This window comes from Schistocerca cancellata, chromosome 3 (assembly GCF_023864275.1).
Source record: "Schistocerca cancellata isolate TAMUIC-IGC-003103 chromosome 3, iqSchCanc2.1, whole genome shotgun sequence".
Classification (NCBI taxonomy): Eukaryota; Metazoa; Arthropoda; class Insecta; order Orthoptera; family Acrididae; genus Schistocerca; species Schistocerca cancellata.
Window position 1 is genome coordinate 89,784,396 of NC_064628.1, and position 21,997 is coordinate 89,806,392.

Sequence of the window (21,997 nt, forward strand, 5' to 3'; positions counted from 1 at the left end):
CGTTAGTATACGTCGGACCCGCGTGTCGGCACTATCAATGATTGCAGACAGAGCGCCGCCACACGGCAGGTCTAGAGAAACTTCCTAGCACTCGCCCCAGTTGCACAACCGACTTTGCTAGCGGTGGTTCACTGACAAAATACGCTCTCAATTGCCGAGACGATGGTTAGCATAGCCTTCAGCTACGTCATTTGCTACGACCTAGCAAGGCGCCATTACCAGTTACTGTTGATACTGAATCATGTACAGCCAAGAGCGACGCACATCATTAATGGATTAAAGTTAAGTATTCCACCAGCTACGTCCGTTTTTCTAAAGTCTAATTTCCTTGTCCTGTTCCAGATCTCAGGCCAGCATGCGTGAGCTTAAACGCGTGCCTTTCGGCTTCCTCTAGTACCCGGTGTTGGCTCTCCTGCCAACCCACAACAATTATGAACTCACTTTCCAACAGGATGCGTCCTCTGGTGATTATTTAATAACACAATCACTAAATCCAAAGCTAAAACCGCTAAATATGTTTAAAATAACAATTTATAGGTGTTCATAAACCACAGCTCACCGATCGACAGGACCACACCGAAATCCAAAACCTCTCGGTACAATTGTCGTAAAATCAGTGGGGGGACCGTTCGGCAGCAGCTCTCAGAAGCTTACTGAATAGGATATTTCGATAAAGAACCGAAAATGACGTCACTACCGAAACGAACCAACTACACCGATCGATATTAAAGATACAGAATAGGGCCCCAGGCCACGGTTTTCCAGTCGTCTGTGGACCAAACAATATGGTCACGCGCCCAGGAGAGACGCTGCAGGCGATGTCGCACTGTTAGCAAAGGCATTCGCGTTGGTCGTCTGCTGGCGTAGCCCATTAACGCCACGTTTCGCCGCACTTTCCTAACGGATACGTTCGTCGTGCATCCCAAATTGATTTCTGCGTTTATTGCCCGCAGTGTAGCTTGTCTGTTAGCACTAACAACTAGACGCAAACACCGCTACTCACAGTCATTAACCCTGTGGCGCATCTACATCTACATCTACATGATTACTCTGCGATTCACATTTAAGTGCTTGGCAGAGGGTTCATCGAACCACAATCATACTATCTCTCTACCATTCCACTCCCGAACAGCGCGCGGGAGAAACGAACACCTAAACCTTTCTGTTCGAGCTCTGATTTCTCTTATTTTATTTTGATGATCATTCCTACCTATGTAGGTTGGGCTCAACAAAATATTTTCGCATTCAGAAGAGAAAGTTGGTGACTGAAATTTCGTAAATAGATCTCGCCGCGACAAAAAACGTCTTTGCTTTAATGACTTCCATCCCAACTCGCGTATCATATCTGCCACACTCTCTCCCCTAATAAGTGATAATACAAAACGAGCTGCCCTTTTTTGCACCCTTTCGATGTCCTCTGACAATCCCACCTGGTAAGGATCCCACACCGCGCAGCAATATTCTAACAGAGGACGAACGAGTGTAGTGTAAGCTGTCTCTTTAGTGGACTTGTTGCATCTTCTAAGAGTCCTGCCAATGAAACGCAACCTTTGGCGTCCACTACAATAGACAGCTGTTAATGGTCACTTCTCTGGCGTTTTCATTCAGTCCTGAGGCTGCATATGCACACAGTTCACTGCAGTGGCCACTCCCTACTGGTGTTGTTTTCTGCATGAATTTGCAGCCTCATGACTGATTGAAAACGCCAGAGAATTGACCACTGCAGTGAAATTCAAACACCACAGGGTTAAGTGAAGTCGGTCGGCCACTGCGTTGTCTGTGGTGAGAGGTAACGCCTGAAATCTGGTATTATCGTCACACTCTTGATGCTGTGGATCTCGGAATACTGAATGCCCTAACGATTTCCGAAATATGTTGTCGTCTGACCATGTTGGGCTTGTTGTTGCCACGGAAGGTTCGGAATCGAGTTAATTTTGGCCCGCTGGATACGATTGTGTTCATTGCACAGAAAAACGGTTGTGGATGGTAGATTACGTTGGGGACCTGAAGATGGCATCATGCGGTGGCGAAACTGGTGGCATGTATTAAAAACAATAAACGACGATATATTCAAATACAGCCGATGGTTTTGTTATCATTACTCAAGTACTACGTGTGCGCCTGCAGTCTCGTTTTCCTTCATGCATTACCAGAGTTTAGACGATTGTCCCGTCGTCTTCCTGAGATCTAGAAGTGACTGATGCCTTTATTCTGTGTTTCTTCTTAAGTACACTACTGGTCATTAAAATTGCTACACCAAGAATAAATGCAGATGATAAAACGGGTATTCATTGGGCAAATATATTATACTAGAACTGACATGTGATTACATTTTCACGCGATTTAAGTGCATAAATCCTGACAAATTAGTACCCAGAACAACCACCTCTGGCCATAATAACGGCCTTGATACGCCTGGGCGTTCAGTCAAACAGAGCTTGGATGGCGTGTACAGGTACAGTTGATCACGCAGCTTAAACACGATACCACAGTTCATCAACAGTAGTGACTGGCGTATTGTGACGAGCGAGTTGCTCGGCCACCATTGACCAGACGTTTTCAATTGGTGAGAGATCTGGAGAATGTGTTGGCCAGGGCAGCAGTCGAACATTTTCTGTATCCAGAAAGGCAGTACAAGACCTGCAACATGCGGTCGTGCATTATCCTGCTGAAATGTAGGGTTTCGCAGGAATTGAATGAAGGGTAATTCCACGGGTCGTAACAAATCTGAAATGTAACGTCCACTGTTCAAAGTGCCGTCAATGCGAACAAGAGGTGACCGAGACGTGTAACCAATGGCACGCCATACCATCACGCCGGGTGATACGCCAGTATCGCGATGAAGAATGCACGCTTCCAATGTGCGTTCACCGCGATGTCGCCAAACACGGATGCGACCATCATGATGCTGTAAACAGAACCTGGATTCATCCGAAAAAATGACGTTTTGCCATTCGTGCACCCAGGTTCGTCGTCGAGTACACAATCGCAGGCGCTCCTGTCTGTGATGCAGCGTCAAGGGTAACCGCAGCTGTGGTCTCCGAACTATAGTCCATGCTGCTGCAAGCGTCGTCGAACTGTTCGTGCAGATGGTTGTTGTCTTGCAAACGTCCCCATTTGTTGACTCAGGGATCGAGACGTGGCTGCACGATCCGTTACAGCCATGGGGATAATATGCCTGTCATCTCGACTGCTAGTGATACGAGGCCGTTGGAATCCAGCACGGCGTTCCGTATTACCCTCCTGAACCCACCGATTCCGTGTTCTGCTAACAGTCATTGGATCTCGACCAAAGCAAGCAGCAATATCACGATACGATAAACCGCAATCGCGATAGGCTACAACCCGACCTTTATCAAAGTCGGAAACGTGATCGTACGCATTTCTCCTCCTTACACGAGGCATCACAACAACGTTTCACCACGCAACGCCGGTGAAATGCTGTTTGTGTATGAGAAATCGGTTGGAAACTTTCCTCATGTCAGCATGTAGTAGGTGTCGCCACCGGCGCCAAGCTTGTGTGAATACTCTGAAAAGCTAATCATTTGCATATCACAGCACCTTCTTCCTGTCGTATAAATTTCGGGTCTGTAGCACGTCATCTTCGTAGTATAGCAATTTTAATGACCAGTAGTGTGGTACCACTGCCCGAAAAACGCAATATGCAAAAAAAAAAAAAAAAAAAAACATACGAAATGTCAAACGAATACCGCTAATCTGTATCCCATCTTCTCCAAGGCGACTGCAAGGACAGGGGGCCACCGTCATGAATTATGGGCTGTTAAACTGTTGAACGAGACACCTATCTAGTGGCACATAGCACTCCTTTTTGCCCCCAATAACGACTGCCTCGAGTCTTGAAATGGACTGAACATGATACGAAACTTGGGGCGCTGCCGTGACCTATAACTCACTTACTCGCTAAAGCAAGTGCGTTTCGACTAACGGTCCGTTCTGAGAGGACGCTGCAATCCGTTATCTGTCGCGGCGGCCGCCAAACAGTAGTTACGAAATGTCTGCTGGCCGCGGAATTGCAGTGACTCATGAGGCTGCAGAGCCAGGACCAGCATAGAAGAACTGAGCGCAGAGTCGCGAAAATGAATGTTTGGGAGACGAGCAGTTTTGTGCTCTACACCGTCTGTGTCATAGGAATCCATGTTCTAACCTAGGGGTGGGAAAATGCGCTAATGCAGGGGCGGGCGACCGTTATTGTCCACGCTGCTTGCCCGCGGGTGCTATCAGCCAACTGTTCCCCCTCCATTTCTCTGCTAGCACCGCTTGTTTGTTATCGATACGCACGCTGCAAGAAGCGCCTGTTTACTTCGTGTCGTTAGTGCTGTCAGTGTCGAAGTCTCTTTGGTGTCCGTGGTAGGACAAAATTAATGAAAGGAAAATGGCTGAGGAGTAGTTAAGACCCTCAAAACGAAAGTCTATGAATCCCTACGCTTCAGCCCGCAGTGGGAAGAAGATTCTTTTGTTATTGACACAAAAGCCGGCTCTGAGTGTATCTTTTCCAATGTTAGTTTGTCGGCGTGGAAGCAGTGCAATGTAAAGCGACATTTTCAGCTCCTTCGTCAGCAAATCGTTATCAGTTTGCATAGTAACGAAAGGAAGGTCAAACTTCTCCAGATAAAACAGGAAAGAAATGTTGCTATTATTTACGAAGTATGTGGTCTCAATTTTACAGAAAGAGAACCATGTCATCCACAATGGTAGTGAACTGAGAGTGAGATATCTCACACCTCGTTCAGTGATGGGGAGTTTGATGAAGGGTGTCTTATTTCTCCCACGACAATCTTGTGTCCAGCAGCTCTTCCGGTTTTCGAAAAAATTCCTTTTTCACAGAGAAAAGTTTGCAGACTCATCGAAGATATGGCAAAACGAAGTGGAAACGCCACTGAAAGATAAGACTAAAGACTTTCTTCTCTTTCGTGTTGGATGAAAGTATATATGGTTGGTTGGTTGATTTGGGAGGAAAAGACCAAACTGCGACGTCATCGGTCTCATCAGATTAGGGAAGGATGAGGAAGGAAGTCGGCCGTGCCCTTTCAGAGTAACCATCCCGGCAATTGCCTGAAGAGATTTAGGGCAATCACGGAAAACCAAAATCAGAATAGCCGGACGCGGGATTGAACCGTCGTCCACCCGAATGCAAGCCGAGTGTGCTAACCACTGCGCCACCTCGCTCGGTGAAAGCACATATGTAAGCCGCGCCGGGTAGCCGTGTGGTCTGTGGCGCCTTGCCACGGTTCGCGCGGCTACCCCCGTCGGAGGTTCGAGTCCTCCCTCGGGCTTGGGCGTGTGTTGTCCTTAACGTTAAGTTAGTTTAAGTTACATTAAGTAGTGCGTGAGCTTAGGGACCGATAACCTCAGCACCTTGGCCCCATAGGAACTTACTACAAATTTCCAATTTGCATTCCTGCAATGATTGATAAAGAGGTGTAGCTGTTCTGATAATGAACAACTGAAAGAAGTTATTATCTGGCAGGAAGTACCTGCGATACAGAGTATCCTACATCGTGTTAATCTACTGTCAAAATGTCCCAAAATAAGTGGCGTCATGGATGTTGTGAAAACGGTTTATTAACTGAGGTCGCACGGTTTGGGACATCAGCAATTTAAATCCTGCCTGGGTAAGCTGGAGTGTGATTATGGCGAAGTGCTGCTTGTTTGTGAAGTACACGAGTTGGGTTGAGATGTTCGCCTCCGTAGCGTACCGGATTCCCGACTAATGGTCGACTTTATCGCGTAGGACTGGCCACCTCCCCACTCTGCCCTGACTGTCAGCTCGAAGACACCGACAAGCACCGTCTTACGTGCCCCCTCAAACGAAACGTATGGCTCCTCATCCAACGAATCGTGGGCTTTTGCCTCCGTGCCCCGCCAACGACGGTAACCCCAGATTTCTTGTTGTTGCCCCAGACATTTCACTACCCTCTTGCCAAGCACTATACACTCATCTGGTTTTGAGGACAGGCTTTAGAATACCTCTTTCAGAGTGGTCCGCTTACAGTCCTTGACTTCTGGTACAAATTTGTGACCGCGCACAGCACACTCACCCGAAAACCATCTTACCGACAAACTTTTGCTGGCTATCTCCGCAGCGTCCTACTTCAACCCCCTCAAAGTTGGGGTGTGCCATGCCTACTCATCACATCACGTTCTCGTGCATCGACAAAAATAATAATAAAAAGGAAGAAGACAGAATATGTTATATTTTGTTGTACGAGGTACATTCAAGTTCTAAGGCCTCCGATTTTTTTTTTCTAATTAACTACTCACCCGAAATCGATGAAACTGGCGTTACTTCTCGACGTAGTCGCCCTGCAGACGTACACATTTTTCACAACGCTGACGCCATGATTCCATGGCAGCGGCGAAGGCTTCTTTAGGAGTCTGTTTTGACCACTGGAAAATCGCTGAGGCAATAGCAGCACGGCTGGTGAATGTGCGGCCATGGAGAGTGTCTTTCATTGTTGGAAAACGCCAAATGTCACTAGGAGCCAGGTCAGGTGAGTAGGGAGCATGAGGAATCACTTCAAAGTTGTTATCACGAAGAAACTGTTGCGTAACGTTAGTTCGATGTGTGGGTGCGTTGTCTTGGTGAAACAGCACACGCGCAGCCCTTCCCGGACGTTTTTGTTGCAGTGCAGGAAGGAATTTGTTCTTCAAAACATTTTCGTAGGATGCACCTGTTACCGTAGTGCCCTTTGGAGCGCAATGGGTAAGGATTACGCCCTCGCTGTCCCAGAACATGGACACCATCATTTTTTCAGCACTGACACCCACCTGGATGACACTTTTCGCATTTTCAGGTCGTCATGCAGGATTGTGTGCACAGAACCCACAGAAATGCCAACTCTGGAGGCGATCTGTTCAACAGTCATTCGGCGATCCCCCAAAACAATTCTCTCCACTTTCTCAATCATGTCATCAGACCGGCTTGTGCGAGCCTGAGTTTGTTTCGGTTTGTTGTCACACAATGTTCTGCCTTCATTAAACTGTCGCACCCACAAATGCACTTTCGACACATCCATAACTCCATCACTACATGTCTCCTTCAACTGTCGATGAATTTCAGTTGGTTTCACACCACGCAAATTCAGAAAACGAATGATTGCACACTGTTCAAGTAAGGAAAACGTCGCCATTTTAAGTATTTAAAACAGTTCTCATTCTCGCCACTGGCGGTAAAATTCCATCTGCCGTACGGTGCTGCCATCTCTGGGACGTATTGACAATGAATGCGGCCTCATTTTAAAACAATGCGCATGTTTCTATCTCTTTCCAGTCCGGAGAAAAAAAATCGGAGGCCTTAGTACTTGAATGCACCTCGTATTTAATGTTATTCTAATATTTTTGTTTAACTAACAATGTTTTGTATATGTTTAAATGGTACCTTGAAGATCTGTTGCATTGTGTATATATATGTACTGTTAGTTTGTTCAATAAAGCTTATTGCACAAAAAAAGGGTAGCGTTTCCGCTTCGCACGCAGGGGTCCGGGTTCGATTCCCGACAGCCGACTGGGTGTTGTGTATCCATCATGGTGTTCATCATCATTAACCCGCAAGTCGCCGAAGTGGCGTGAACTTTAAAAAGGACTTGCAATACGGCGGCAGAACTCCTCCGCATGGGGCCTTCCGGCCAACAATGCCATACGATCATTTCATTTCCATTTTGTGTTGAGGTGCTGTTTTAGAAGTTTTTTCAACTGGCATTAAGACGTAAAGTCTTATAAGACAAGATGGAACATTAAAGCGTGCACACTAGCGTAAATGCATTTGCCTCTCTTCACGACAGAATTGTTGTAAGCTGTTATTACTTTTTCATTAGATAGCACTTCTGTGTAACAGAAGTCCTGTCTTTAAAGCCGCATTTCAGAAAATGCTATGCACACGTTATATTATGTTGTAAGTATTGATTGCATTGTCCTCCTGTAATATTTACGACAGTGGAAAGAATACTAACGTGACTGCAAACTCGAGAGTGAGCTGTTTATCGTGTACTATCCGTCTCTTTCGCGAGTTAAGAGTATTTGAGCTACGCACGCATCGCGGCCTGCACTTCGATACAAATGCCCACGGCAAAGGTCTTGCAGGATACGGTGGCTGATGCGCAGTGACGAGTTATCTTCCAAAGCGCTGGCCGAGTTCATTCTTTCGTTCGGAAGGGGAGGCCGATACTGTTTGCCACTTTTCGACCCGTCACCGATGACAGCATCGAGGTGCGCATCTTGCAATCTGTCTCAAACGATTTTACAAAAACTATTCACAAAAACTAAATCATTTTTGATTCACTTACAGCTTTATATGTCAGGTTCATGAACAAGTGCTCATCACTTCGTTAACGGTCATAGTTATTGTTATGTTTATGTGGAAGAAAGACACTACGCGAAATTCGGCAAAGCGTGCAATAAAAACTAGTGGTCGCTATGATCATGCGTTTGGTGCTCATTACATAATATGTTGCTGCGTATGAAATTTAGCTAACATATTGAATTTTTCTTTAGACATGGGTAGAGGTCATCAATCTCGAGAAAACTGATCTGACGTAGCACACTCATTTGCGATCGCGCCGCGCCAGCGATAAGGACAGAGTGAAATATCCACAACATTCCTCATTTTTAATAAACGGTTTCATATATCGAAATGAGATTTTAGCAAACGATAGCACGCAAAGAGGAGAGTATTTTACCGTACCGTTATTATATAAAACTCCTTTATGTGGCGTATTATTCCAATAACTACAGACGTTTTCAGTGAAACAATGTAATTTTTAAGGGCCATCGATAGCTGCTGAAACGAGAAATGCTATGGATTTTGGAACAACATACGCGATGACATTACACGTTTTTCTGTACCAAGCTACTGATTTTACTTTTCCCTCAGTTTCTCACTTAATAAAATTAATGAACCACTATTTCAGAATTCTCTCGCAACTGCATCTGCACATCATGTTAGTGCAGCAAGACTGTAAATTCCGCTGTGTTTTGGCTAAAAAAAGCAGATTTTGACATGCAAATAAGAGAGATGTGTAGGTTTTACTCAAAATTCGGCACTCATGACGTTTCTCTGAAAGTTACAAATGGTTGACAAGCCATGCGAAAATAAATCACTGCATTTTCGGTGGAATTCTTTTTACATCCTAACGAAAGCAGAGGTGGCAATAGATTTTTCTGAACGGTCACGATGCAAGTGTAGGCATGCAGCAACCCCGCTTATTATTTACAAAAAGTGCGAGCGGAAACTTCATTTTAGAACGGCACTTTTCCTCCAGGGCACTGAGCCCCCCCCCCCCCCCCATCTACCACCCTCTCCACGCTTCACCATCCGACTGTGGATCTAGCGGTCGCGGCATTTTGCGCGTACTAGTTTGTGGCACAACTTGACAAGAAGAAGGGACCGGTTGGTAGGACATGTTCTGAGGCATCAAGGGATCACCAATTTAGTACTGGAGGGCAGCGTGGTGGGTAAAAATCGTATTGGGAGACCAAGAGATGAATACACTAAGTAGTTCAGAAGGATGTAGATTGCAGTAAGTACTGGGAGATGAAGAAGCTTGCACAGGACAGAGTAGCATGGAGAGCTGCATCAAACCAGTCTCAGGACTGAACACAACAACAACATAGCCGCGCAGCCTCGCAGGCACCTAACGTGTCCAGCCCTTGTCTAACCATTAGACTTCAATTGATTCCAAGCCCTATAGTTGCTTCCACTGATAAATGTACCTGTTATGTATGTACCTGTGTATCCAAGAGTATACTTCAAATACTTACTCAAACACAAATACTCAAGTACAAATAGCATACTCCAGGTAACTGATATGTTCATGGTTCTCGCCCCCATTGGAATATTTAACCACTACTCCTCGATTCTCCTTTCGATGCTATGTCGTTGCGGTCTTCAGCCTGAAGACTAGTATGATGCAGCTGTTCACGATAGTCTGTCCTATGCAAGCCTTTGCAGCCTACATCCATTTGAAGCTTCTCATTGTGTATAGACAAGCCTTGGTCTCCCTCTCCACTTTTTACCCCCACACTTCCCTCCATTACAAAACCGACAACACCTTGATGCCTCAGAAAACATCCTATCAACCGAGTCCTTCTTTTAGTCAAGTTGTTCCATAAATCTTGTCTTCTCCCCGGCACGATTTAGTACATCCTCATTAGCTATTCAGTCTCTCCATCCAGTCTTAGCCATTCTTTTGCGGCACCACATTTCAGAAGGCTCCATTCTTTTCTCGTCGGAGCCGTTTATCATCCACGTTTCACTTTCGCATAATGCTACATTCCACACAAATGCGTTCAGAAAAGACTTTATAACATTTAATTTCGTATTAGATCTTAATAAAGTTCTTTTTGTTAGAAGCGCTTTTCTTGGTATTGGCAGGCTGTATTTCGTGTCCTCTTAACTCCGGTCACCATCAGTTATTTTGCTGCCCAAATAATAAAACACGTCGACTACTTTTCTAATCTAATCTCCTGAGCATCGCATTATTTAATTCGACTACATACCATTACCCTTATTTTACTTTTGTTGATGTTCATCTTATAACCTCTTTTCAGGACACTATCCATTCTGTTCGGCTGATCTATCAAATCCTTTGCCGTCTCTGACAGAATTACAATGTCATTAGAAAAAAAAAATCTTCCTGAACTTAAATTCACTTCCCAAATTTCTCCTTAGTTTTCTTTACTGCTTGCGTAACGTCAGAATAGTCGACAACCCTGTCTAACTCCCTTCTCAACTGTTGCTCCCCTTTCATATCCTTCGACTCTTATTATATATATCACTGTTTATCAACTACCATCCTCGCTAACCATTGCCAATTTAGAGTCCCATGGACCGAATTCAGAACAAATCCACGACAGGAAGACCACATTTCCAACAAAGCATACCTCATCTCTGAAGTCTTCACGATGGCATTACCTATCGATGAACAGCAGCGAACGTTATGTACGTATTCGGTAATCCCACAAATCCATGTACACTATGTGATCCAAAGTATCCGGATATCAGGCTGAAAATGACTTACATGTTCGTGGCGCGCTCCATCGGTAATGCTAGAAGTCAGTATGGTGTTGGCCTATCCTTAGCTTTGCTGACAGCTTCCACTCTCGCAGGCATACGTTCAGTCAAGTGCTCGAAGGTTTCCTGGGGAGTGGCAGCCCATTCTTCACGGAGTGCTGCACTGAGGAGAAGTATCGATGTCGGTCGGTGAGGCCTGGCACGAAGTCGGCGTTCCAAAACATCCCAAAGATGTTCTATAGGATTCAGGTCAGAACTCTGTGCAGAGCAGTCCATTACAGGGATGTTATCATCGTGTAACCACTCCACAACAGGCAGTGCATTGTAACAGGTACTAGATCGTGTTGAAAGATGCAATCGCCATCCCCGAATTACTCTTCAAACGTGGGAAGCAAGAAGATGCTTAAAACATCGGTGTAGGCGTGTGCTGTGATAGTGCCACGCAAAACAAGGGGTGCAAGCCCCCTCCATGAAAAACACCACCGTCTCCGAATTTTACTGTTGGCACTACACACGCTGGCAGATGACGTTCACCGGGCGTTGGCCATACCCTCACCGTGCCATCGGATCGCCACGTTGTGTACCGTGATTCGTCACTCCACACAACGTTTTTCCACTGTTCCATGGTCCAATGTTTACGCTCCTTGCCCCAAGCGAGGCGTCGTTTGGCAGTTACCGGCGTGACGTGTGGCTTATGAACAGCCGCTCGACCATGGCTCTGAGCACTATGGGACTTAACTTCTGAGGTCATCAGTCCCCTAGAACTTAGAACTACTTAAACCTAACTAACCTAAGGACAGCACACACATCCATGCCCGAGGCAGGATTTGAACCTGCGACCGTAGCGGTCGCGCGGATCCAGACTGTAGCGCGTAGAACCGCTCCGCTCGACCATGAAATTCAAGTTTTCTCGCCTGCTTGCAATGGATCCTGATGCAGTTTGGAATTCCTGAGTGGTTGTCTGGATAGATGTCTACCTGTTACACATCACGACCCTCTTCAATTGTCGTCGGTCTATGTCGGTCAACAGACGAGGTCGGCCTGTACGCTTTTGTGCTGTACGTGTCTCTTCACGTTTCCACTTCACTATCACATCGGAAACAGTGGATCTAGGGATGTTTAGGAGTGTGGAAATCTGTCATATAGACGTATGACACAAGTGACACCCGATCACCTGACCACGTTCGAAGTCCGTGAGTTCCACGGAGCGCCCCATTCTGCTCTCTCACGGTGTCTAATGACCACCGAGGTCGCTAACATGAAATACCTGGCAGTAGGTGGCAGCACACTGCACCTAATATGAAAAACGTATTTTTTGTGGGGTGTCCGGATACTTTTGACCACACAGTGTACGTGTATAAAAGTAGAGACATAGGGGACATTCCAGTTAGGTACAATATGAAGTGAACCACTTTGCTTCTTTCTTTATTCTACCTTCACTGGCAATCTTCTACTGTCCCGTGTTCGCAGATCTTTTCTAGCAGCGTTGTTCTACTTTTCTGCACTTGATATTTTTATCAAATCAGTTAAAATGACGTGCATTTCTGCTTAATTGGGAGAATCATTTTTCAAAGTATACTACACTTAAAATTATTAAGTAAACCAGTATCAATCTGTATATCTAACGTGAAAGTGCTTTACTAGGCTCGAATCTATTGGCGGTGTCATATCCATCTCCAGAGGATAGAGTTACATAAGTTAACGACTCGGTGAAGGACTGACAGAGGTGAAAGATTCATTGAGTTCTGAAAAAAAAACAGGTAGTAATAGCAAGTGTACTCTTCAGGCATCTAAAGAGGAGGTGATACATCCGGAAAAGGGAAGACACCAGCTGGATTACTGTACATTGTGGTCAGAAGTAGATTCAGAAATCAGATACTGGACTGTAATGCATAACTACGCAAAGATACACTCGATCACAATTTCGTAATGACGAAGAGTGGGATAAAGTATTGTTTGGAAGAATCAATGTGTTAGGAGTGGGATACAGAAACAATGAGGAATGATGATGTGCATTTGACGTTCTCATAGGCTGTAGCTACTGTGATAATTAATACCACACTAGGCACTTAATATGAAGCAGACCGGACATACATAAAAAGGGCACTCACAGAAACTGGACAGACAAACACAGCAAAAATACGAAAAAATCGAAAAAGAAATGGCTGTCGGAAGTCATGACTCAGCATACAGAAAAGTGAAAGCAAACTTCTGTGAAATTAAAAGAAAAACTGTAAAAAGTAATAGTTCAATCGGAATTCCACTACTGAATGCAGGGAAGAAAGCAAATAAGTGGAAAGGGGATACTGAAGTACTCTATGACTGGGAGGATTACGTGATAGAATGAGGAATGAGAATCGATATGGAAGACATAGGGGAGCTAGTATTAGTGTCAAAGAGACATTTGTAAGACTTGAGATCGAATAAGGTAGAAGGGAAAGATAACATTCCTTCAGAATTTCTAATGACTTTGGGGAAAGTGGCAATAAAATGATTATTCCAGTTAGTCTGTAGATTCTTTGAGACAAGAGACTTACTATCAGGCTGTCGGAAGAATATCATTCACACAATTCCGAAGACAGCTAAGGCAGATAAATGCAACCACTGTCACACAAACTACGTAGGTTGGAACTTGAATAGTGGCAAGTATTTATCCACAACCGATACAAAAGAGTTACATGTTTGCACCTGTTGCTGTCCTTCAAAGTAGTCACTAGCATTGTGTAGAACCCGTTGCCAGCGATGTGGCAGGCGTAGTACACCGTTAGCAGAGCCTCTTCCGTTGATGGTACGAATGGAGCGGTCTACTTCCTGTCGAATCTGTGGAACAGTTCTGAAGCGAATGCCACGAAGTGGTTCCTTCATCTTCGGAATCAAATCAAAGTCACAAGGACCAAAGTCCGGGGAGTATGGTGGATGATACAGTACTTCCCAGTCCCATCGACCGAACAGAGCAGCCACAGCTTGCGCCCGCGCATTGTCGTGCAAAATGATGGGTTGGTTGCGCAGAAAGTGTCACCGCTTCTTTCGCAAAGCTGCTCGTTTTTGGAGCATCACCTGCGACCAGATTTTCGAAAGAAGTGGCGACAATTTCTGCGCAACCCACCCATCATTTTGCACGACAATGCGCGGGCGTATAAAGCGCAAGCTGTGGCTGCTCTGTTCGGTCTATGGGACTGGGAAGTACTGTACCATCCACCATACTCCCCAGATTTAAATCCTTGTGGCTTTGATTTGATTCCGAAGATGAAGGAATCACTTCGTGGCATTCGCTTCGGAACTGTTCCACAGATTCGACAGGCAGTAGACCGCTCCATTCACACTATCAACAGAACAGGCTCTGTTAACTGTATACTACGCCTTTCACATCGCTGGCAACGGGTTCTTCAGAACTCTGGTGACTTGTTTGTAGCACAGTAACAGGTGTAAACATGTAACTCTTTTGTTTCGGTTGTGAATAAATAGTTGCCACTATTTAAGTTCCAACCCTCGTATTTAACAGCTAATGCTTGCAGGGTGCTGACAAGTATAATAGACACACGAATGAGAAAGAAAATGAAAGATGTGTTAGATGAGGTTTAGTAAGAAAAGTAAAGGTATCAGATAGACAGTTCTGACGTTGTCTTGATAACAGTGACAAGTCTCAAGAAAAATCCAGACACCTTTTTTTAGAATTTGTCGACCCAAAAACAGCGTTCAACTGTGTAAAATGACGTAAGTGCTTGAAAGTCTCAGGAAAATAGGTCTTAGCTTGTAGCGCCAAAAATGCATATCCTCCTATTTCCATCTATTGTACTATAAATTTTTTCCTTATTTTTTTACCTGAAGATACGACATTTCTGTGTCTTTATATATTGTAATTGTTTTACTATTTGCATGTATATATTTATGCATTTATGTCGTTGTATAATTGATTTGTTTTGTAAACATTATTTGTATTTTTACGCTGGGTCTGGCCTAGGGAAAACTATGCTATCGAACGACTACATCGATAGGTCGTGTGGAGAACCAAAGTGCTTAGGATCTTTGGTAGTGTTAACTCTGCCGCGTGGAGCGCGGGCAGAGGGGAGTCTGGCTGGTAGAGGGCGGTGGAGCAGATGTGTTGTGTGAAGCTCCCGCGAGTTGCCGCGCTTTCGGGGTTTGGCAGCATGTAATTGCGCTCGACTTGCTATGATAGTTTCTGACACGGTGTCGCGGACGGGAAGCATTAGCTGGCGCACATCAAGAGCCCGTTTCGCCTGGTGACTAGTGATGGGGAGCTCGTGAATGAGTCGTTTAAATGAACGCTTCACTCCAGTGAAGTGTGAACTAACCACTCAATTTCAATGAACTCGTGCTTCAAACTCTTCACAGATAACATATTCCATACTTTTTTCTAGTTCACTCACTCTCTTCCCCTCTCCCCTCATCCCATTACATCGGCGCTACGTCACTTATTCTCCCTTCACTTCAGTTCCCCCTCTACTGCCTGTCGACGAATCGCGCGGCGTTTGTGGGAAACGATAGGTTTGCGCGGGGTTTTGGAGGTGAGGGGCGAGGGGAAGGCAGCGTCAGCTGCTTCCTGCAGTGCTGACATCATTACCCGTGACTATTTGTGCAGTTCAGTTATACTTCGCGTCTACCGGTAGCCTACCGTTGGCAGCGCTTGCGGACAAATAAATATTACAGATACAAACGATGAGGCATGAGCACGCACAGCCAACATGTTAATAACACTGAAATCGTACCAATGACTACAGGTGACAGTTTACGTTTCGAATCTGGAGGGTTATTATTCTCAACAAAAATAAATCTACAGGAAAACTTCTGAATTATTACTTAAAGTAGATATATAGACTTTGTGACAGTGGTAAACATACACATTCTATTTTGGATTAAATTTTAAAAGGAACATAAAATTGAACTGCATTTCGTTGGTAGCCCTAGTTTTCAGTCCATGAATACAACAAATAATGTTTCACTTGGCAGATAAAGACTTTTTTGGGCGCTTCATGAGAAAATGTCGAGCAAGATTAAATGTAATACCTTCTTTATATGTGACAGGCTTCTCTGTTTATCTTTCCTTTGTCCCCTTCGACCATACTCTATTTAAGTTAGCTCCGACGTAAGAGCGTAAAACGTTGCGTGCACGTTACTGCATAGTTCGGCCATCTGTTGGTAAAATTATGAAGTATTCCGAAGCTTTATTGTACGAGCGAGGCGAAGCGAGCGTAGCCGCGGCTGAGTGGCGAACTGGGCAACTTCGTCAGGCTTCCGTACTTCATGAATGAACTACTTCATTTGAACGCTTCACGGCAAAGAGTGAAATGAATGAAGCAGTTCACGGGAATGAACGAGTTCGACCCATCTCTACTGGTGACCGAGTCGAGAAGAAGGCGCACCAACGTCCAGCTTCTGCAACAGCGACGGCTGACAATGAGTGATTGTCGCCACCTCCTCGATCGACGACTTCAAACCTTCAATCAACCAACAAGGAAGACTGGAAGCACGTAATGTTTTAGAACTGTGTGGCAGACCTCAACTTTTAAAATTGTTCCATTTGCCCCACAAAATTACAGCAACTGAGCATGAACCTTTGTTGCTCATTGTCCCAATTGCATTACCAAGCAGGATCCCTTCCTTTTCTGGAATGGACCCGAGTGTCGTTGAAATTCAAACGCCAGCATTAAAGTAATATCACTCAATTTCACTGCTTTAATTTCAAAGTTCAGTTAAAGTATTCATAGCTGGCTACAATATTTAGATTACACAAGCACAAATTAAGAGTGCGAGTTTTGTTACCATATTTTAGCTTACCTGTGACTGCAGCTCAGCTTGGTACATACTAAATTTTGCTGTTGTTAATTGTTCAGAATCATTTAATTCAAGTTCAAAGTTAAATCTCTTATTTCTAAATTGCGTAGATTCAAGTAGCTTTTGAACTGATTGTTGAGGTAGCCCAAGACTAACCTTATTTTACTGAATTTCGTAGTGCATCAGAAACAAAGCTCACTGTTAATTTCAATCACTAAATTAACTTTCAATTTTCCTGTTTTATTAATTCTTTTGCTAAATTAAGTCAGAGTGTAGCGAAATTTATTACTTCTGACAAACATTCAGTTTTCACACAACACGTGTCAACCTTCAGTTGCCACGCTTTTAGTGCTAATTATATGTGAATTAATATTTCATTTTCAGTTATTATAGTAGTTGTCCATAGGACTGGCGACCGTAGTTTTCCCCAAATCCCAAATATCTAATTAACGCCAGTTAACTGTTAACGTAACGACCGCACATTTACTTTCTTTATTAACTTTATCCCTTTTCAAAATTAATTTCCACTAGTTTCATTTGCATTTTTCCTTTCATTTAGATGTAACCCTTTCCTCCCTCTTTACCGACAAATTAACTTCGGTGACGATTGCTTTTCCCAAATTTCCATTTGGTGCACGCGGTTTAATTTTTCACTGTCATTAAGGTCGATAAGTGAGGGGGAGGTTACAGGCTACAGGGAAAGACAAAAAGAATGTAAGCCGTCTTTGTCCCATAATGTTCAATCTGTACAGTAACGGAAATAAAACAGAGATTCAGGAGCATTCAAGGAGAAGGGAGCTCAGTGACAAGTTTACTCATGCCACTGCTGACCACAATGAAAGTGAGGAAGAATTACACGATACTCCAAATGGAATGAACAGTCCAGTGAGCACGGCATACGCACAGACAGCAAACCAAAGAAAAACCAAAGTAATGAGGAATAGCAGAAATGAGGTTAGCGATAAACTTAACATCAAAATTGAGAACCACGGGGTAGATGAAGTGATGGAATTCCATTACCTTGGAAGCTAAATAATGCATGATGGTCGAAGTAAGAGGGATATAAGAAGCAGACTAGCTCAAGAAAAGAGAACGTTACTTGCTGGAACAAGACTACTAGTTTCAAACACAGGCTTTAATTTGAGTAAGAAATTTCTCGGAATGTACGCTTCGAGTACAGCATTGTATGATAGTGAATCGTGGACTATGAGGAAACCGGAAGAGAAGAGAGTCGAAGCGTTTGAGATGTGATGCTGTAATAGGATCTCTGCAATAATGTGGTCTGATACGATAAGAAATGAGAAGGATCACTGCAGAATAGGCGATGATAAGAATTTGTGGAAAATGCTGACAAGACCAAAGGACAGAATGATAGGACTTGTCTTAAGACTTGGGGAATAACTTACGCCAGCCGGAGTGGCCGAGCGGTTCTAGGCACTACAGTCTGGAGCCGCGCGACCGCTACGGTCGCAGGTTCGAATCCTGCCTCGGGCATGGATGTGTGTGATGTCCTGAGGTTAGTTAGGTTTAAATAGTTCTAAGTTCTATGGGACCGATGACCTCAGAAGTTAAGTCCCATAATGCTCAGAGCCATTTGAACCATTTTTTGGAATAACTTACCTGGTGCTATAGGCACATGTAGATGGAGATCTGTAATGTCACTACCAACCAGTCAGATGACTGATGGCAAAAAAGGTATATGTATAAAGCGTACCAGTCAGTCGGATAGATGGGGGCGTGGTATATTTTAAAGCAGGATGTGAACTGAAGTGCAGCTATATGGCTTCTTATACGAGGTGCATTCAAGTTCTAAGGCCTCCGATTTTTTTTCTAATTAGCTACTCGTCCGAAATCGATGAAACTGGCGTTACTTCTCGACGTAATCGCCCTGCAGATGTACACATTTTTCACAACGCTCACGCCATGATTCCATGGCAGCGGCGAAGGCTTCTTTAGGAGTCTGGTTTAACCACTGGAAAATCGCTGAGGCAATAGCAGCACGGCTGGTGAATGTGCGGCCACGGAGAGTGTCTTTCATTGTTGGAAAAAGCCAAAAGTCACTAGGAGCCAGGTCAGGTGAGTAGGGAGCATGAGGAATCACTTCAAAGTTATCACGAAGAAACTGTTGCGTAGCGTTAGTTCGATGTGTGGGTGCATTGTCTTGGTGAAACAGCACACGCACAGCCCTTCCCGGACGTTTTTGTTGCAGTGCAGGAAGGAATTTGTTCTTCAAAACATTTTCGTAGGAAGAACCTTTGGAATGCAATGGGTAAGGATTACGCCCTCGCTGTCCCAGAACATGGACACCATCATTTTTTCAGCCCTGGCGGTCACCCGAAATTTTTTTGGTGGCGGTGAATCTGTGTGCTTCGATTGAGCTGACTGGAGCTTTGTTTCTGGATTGAAAAATGGCATCCACGTCTCATCCATTATCACAACCGACGAAAAGAAAGTCCCATTCATGCTGTCGTTGCGCGTCAACATTGCTCAGCAACATGCCACACGGGCAGCCGTGTGGTCATCCGTCAGCATTCGTGGCACCCACCTGGATGACACTTTTCGCATTTTCAGGTCGTCATGCAGGATTGTGTGCACAGAACCCACAGAAGTGCCAACTCTGGAGGCGATCTGTTCAACAGTCATTCGGCGATCCCCCAAAACAATTCTCTCCACTTTCTCGATCGTGTCGTCAGACCGGCTTGTGCGAGCCCGAGGTTGTTTCAGTTTGTTGTCACACTATGTTCTGCCTTCATTAAACTGTCGCACCCACGAACATACTTTTGACACATCCATACCTCCATCACCACATGTCTCCTTCAACTGTCGATGAATTTCAATTGGTTTCACACCACGCAAATTGAAAAAACGAATGATTGCACGCTGTTCAAGTAAGGAAAACGTCGCCATTTTAAGTATTTAAAACAGTTCTCATTCTCGCCGCTGGCGGTAAAATTCCATCTGCCGTACGGTGCTGCCATCTCTGGGACGTATTGACAATGAACGCGGCCTCATTTTAAAACAATACGCATGTTTCTATTTCTTTCCAGTCCGGAGAAAAAAAATCGGAGGCCTTAGAACTTTAATGCATCTCGTACACAAAACAATGATAGTGATGGAAGATACGTCGAGCACTAGCGAAAAAGTCTTGGACCGAGCAGGCACAAAATTTTCGAATTTATAGTTTGACATCGAATGAGCCACCAAGCCAAATCCAGCAAATTAAACAAAGTAAAGAGTCATAAAGCAAAGTTTTGTTTCTAGTATAATCATATAGGCAACAGAACCGAAAACAAAGTTATTTTCTCGCTAAGACAGTGCCTTGAAAAGAGATCAGAAGAGGTGTTTCGACAAAAGTGAAACAAGGGTACCAGTCACATCAAGTGATGCTGAGGGAACCCTGTGAGATTACTGCTGAGTATTGAGCATACCCCTGTGATGCTAACGAGATCTGAACCCAGTGAGCTATACAGTGAAGAGACCGCTGTACACGGGCAGGGAAGGGAGAAGAAGGTTGTTACATAAGGCCTATGATGACAACGTACATGAGGTCGAGCGGTCAGGACTTGGAGTGGTCATCCAGGACAGAACAGGAAATTAGGTTAAAATAAAGAGAATATATTTCAATGTACGGAATACAAAGGACGCGCCTACGGTCAGAAGTTAACCAGGTGTAGGCCAGTCTAGGAGGGTGCACAGTTTTACGACTTACAGTTGTGCCCCTGCGGTTGTCACGCTCCCACCGTAAGCCAGCGGACCTAGCTTTGCATATGTGTGTGTGTGTGTGTGTGTGTGTGTGACAGAAGCAAAAGAAGTATGCAGATCACAATGCGATGTTTTCTGAAGACTCTCACTCTGAAGTTGACTGCGATTCATAGTATCTGACGAAAACGATCTGTCAATGGTAGAGTCTGGTTGGGTAGGTTGTTTTGGGGAAGGAGACCAGACAGCGAGGTCATCGGTCTCATCGGATTAGGGAAGGATGGGGAAGGAAGTCGGCCGTGCCCTTTGAAAGGAACCATCCCGGCATTTGCCTGGAGTGATTTAGGGAAATCACGGAAAACCTAAATCAGGATGGCCGGACGCGGGATTGAACCGTCGTCCTCCCGAATGCGAGTTCAGTGTTTAACCACTGCGCCACCTCACTCGGTGTCAATGGTAGACCCGACATAGATTAAGAAATATCTGAAAACGAACTGGATGAACTCAATTTTTATGGCCAACGGCCTTGCCGCAGCGGTAACACCGGTTCCCGTCAGATCGCCGAAGTTAAGCACTGTTCGGCTGGGCTAGCACTTGGATGGGTGACCATCCGGTATGCCGAGCGCTGTTGGCAAGCGGGGTGCACTCAGCCCTTGTGAGGCAAACTGAGGAGCTACTTGACTGAAAAGTAGCGGCTCCGGTCTCGTAAACTGACATACGGCCGGGAGAGCGGTGTGCTGACCACATGCCCCACCATATCCGCATCCAGTGACGCCTGAGGATGAGACGGCGGCCGGTCGGTACCCAACGGTCTGTTCGGATGGGGTTTTTTTTCTTCAATTTTGATGATAATGGCCAGATACGATAATCACGAAATGCGACTTTGAAATTGAATAAAAAATTCAAATATTTGATATTCAACATTTCCTTCATTAGATAATTTCCAGTATTGACCAGTGGCTTCATAGACGTCAGAAAAAAAAAAACCGATATTTGCCCTATAGGCGAATCCTCCAACTCCCTGTCCATCTTCCAAGGCGGATGTTCCCCTGGACGCTTTGAAAACCGATATTCCTATCTACGTGTGAAAGTATTAGTACTTGACTGTGTAGTACCACACTCAACATATACCACAATATTAGGCATTGCAATAACGAAGTGTTTGTTTCTCTAAGTACGTCAATGTGCAACAATTCAGACTGGTAATTTCTCATCCTCGGTTCTTTAAAGAATCGAACTCCCATGCACATAGCAGCTTCGAACGACTGTTTACTATACAAATGAATTAATGTGTTTAATATTTGACTTTAAGCGTTTAAGCGAAAAAAAGTTTAGAAAAAAATTGAAATTATATTTAAACTTTCTTGAAAGTTGCTACACGCTCTTTATTGAGAGTATAATGGATGAGTATAGTGTGAATAATTTGGGATCCGTTTTAAGCAACAACTAATTTTTCACGGATCTCAACGTTTATGA

The 21,997-nt window shown here is 44.5% G+C and overlaps 1 pseudogene; it reads left to right on the forward strand.

The window, feature by feature from the left end:
* The first annotated feature begins 21,037 nt into the window (after positions 1-21,037).
* On the forward strand, positions 21,038-21,155 carry LOC126177353 (5S ribosomal RNA; annotated as a pseudogene).
* Positions 21,156-21,997: the final 842 nt, after the last annotated feature.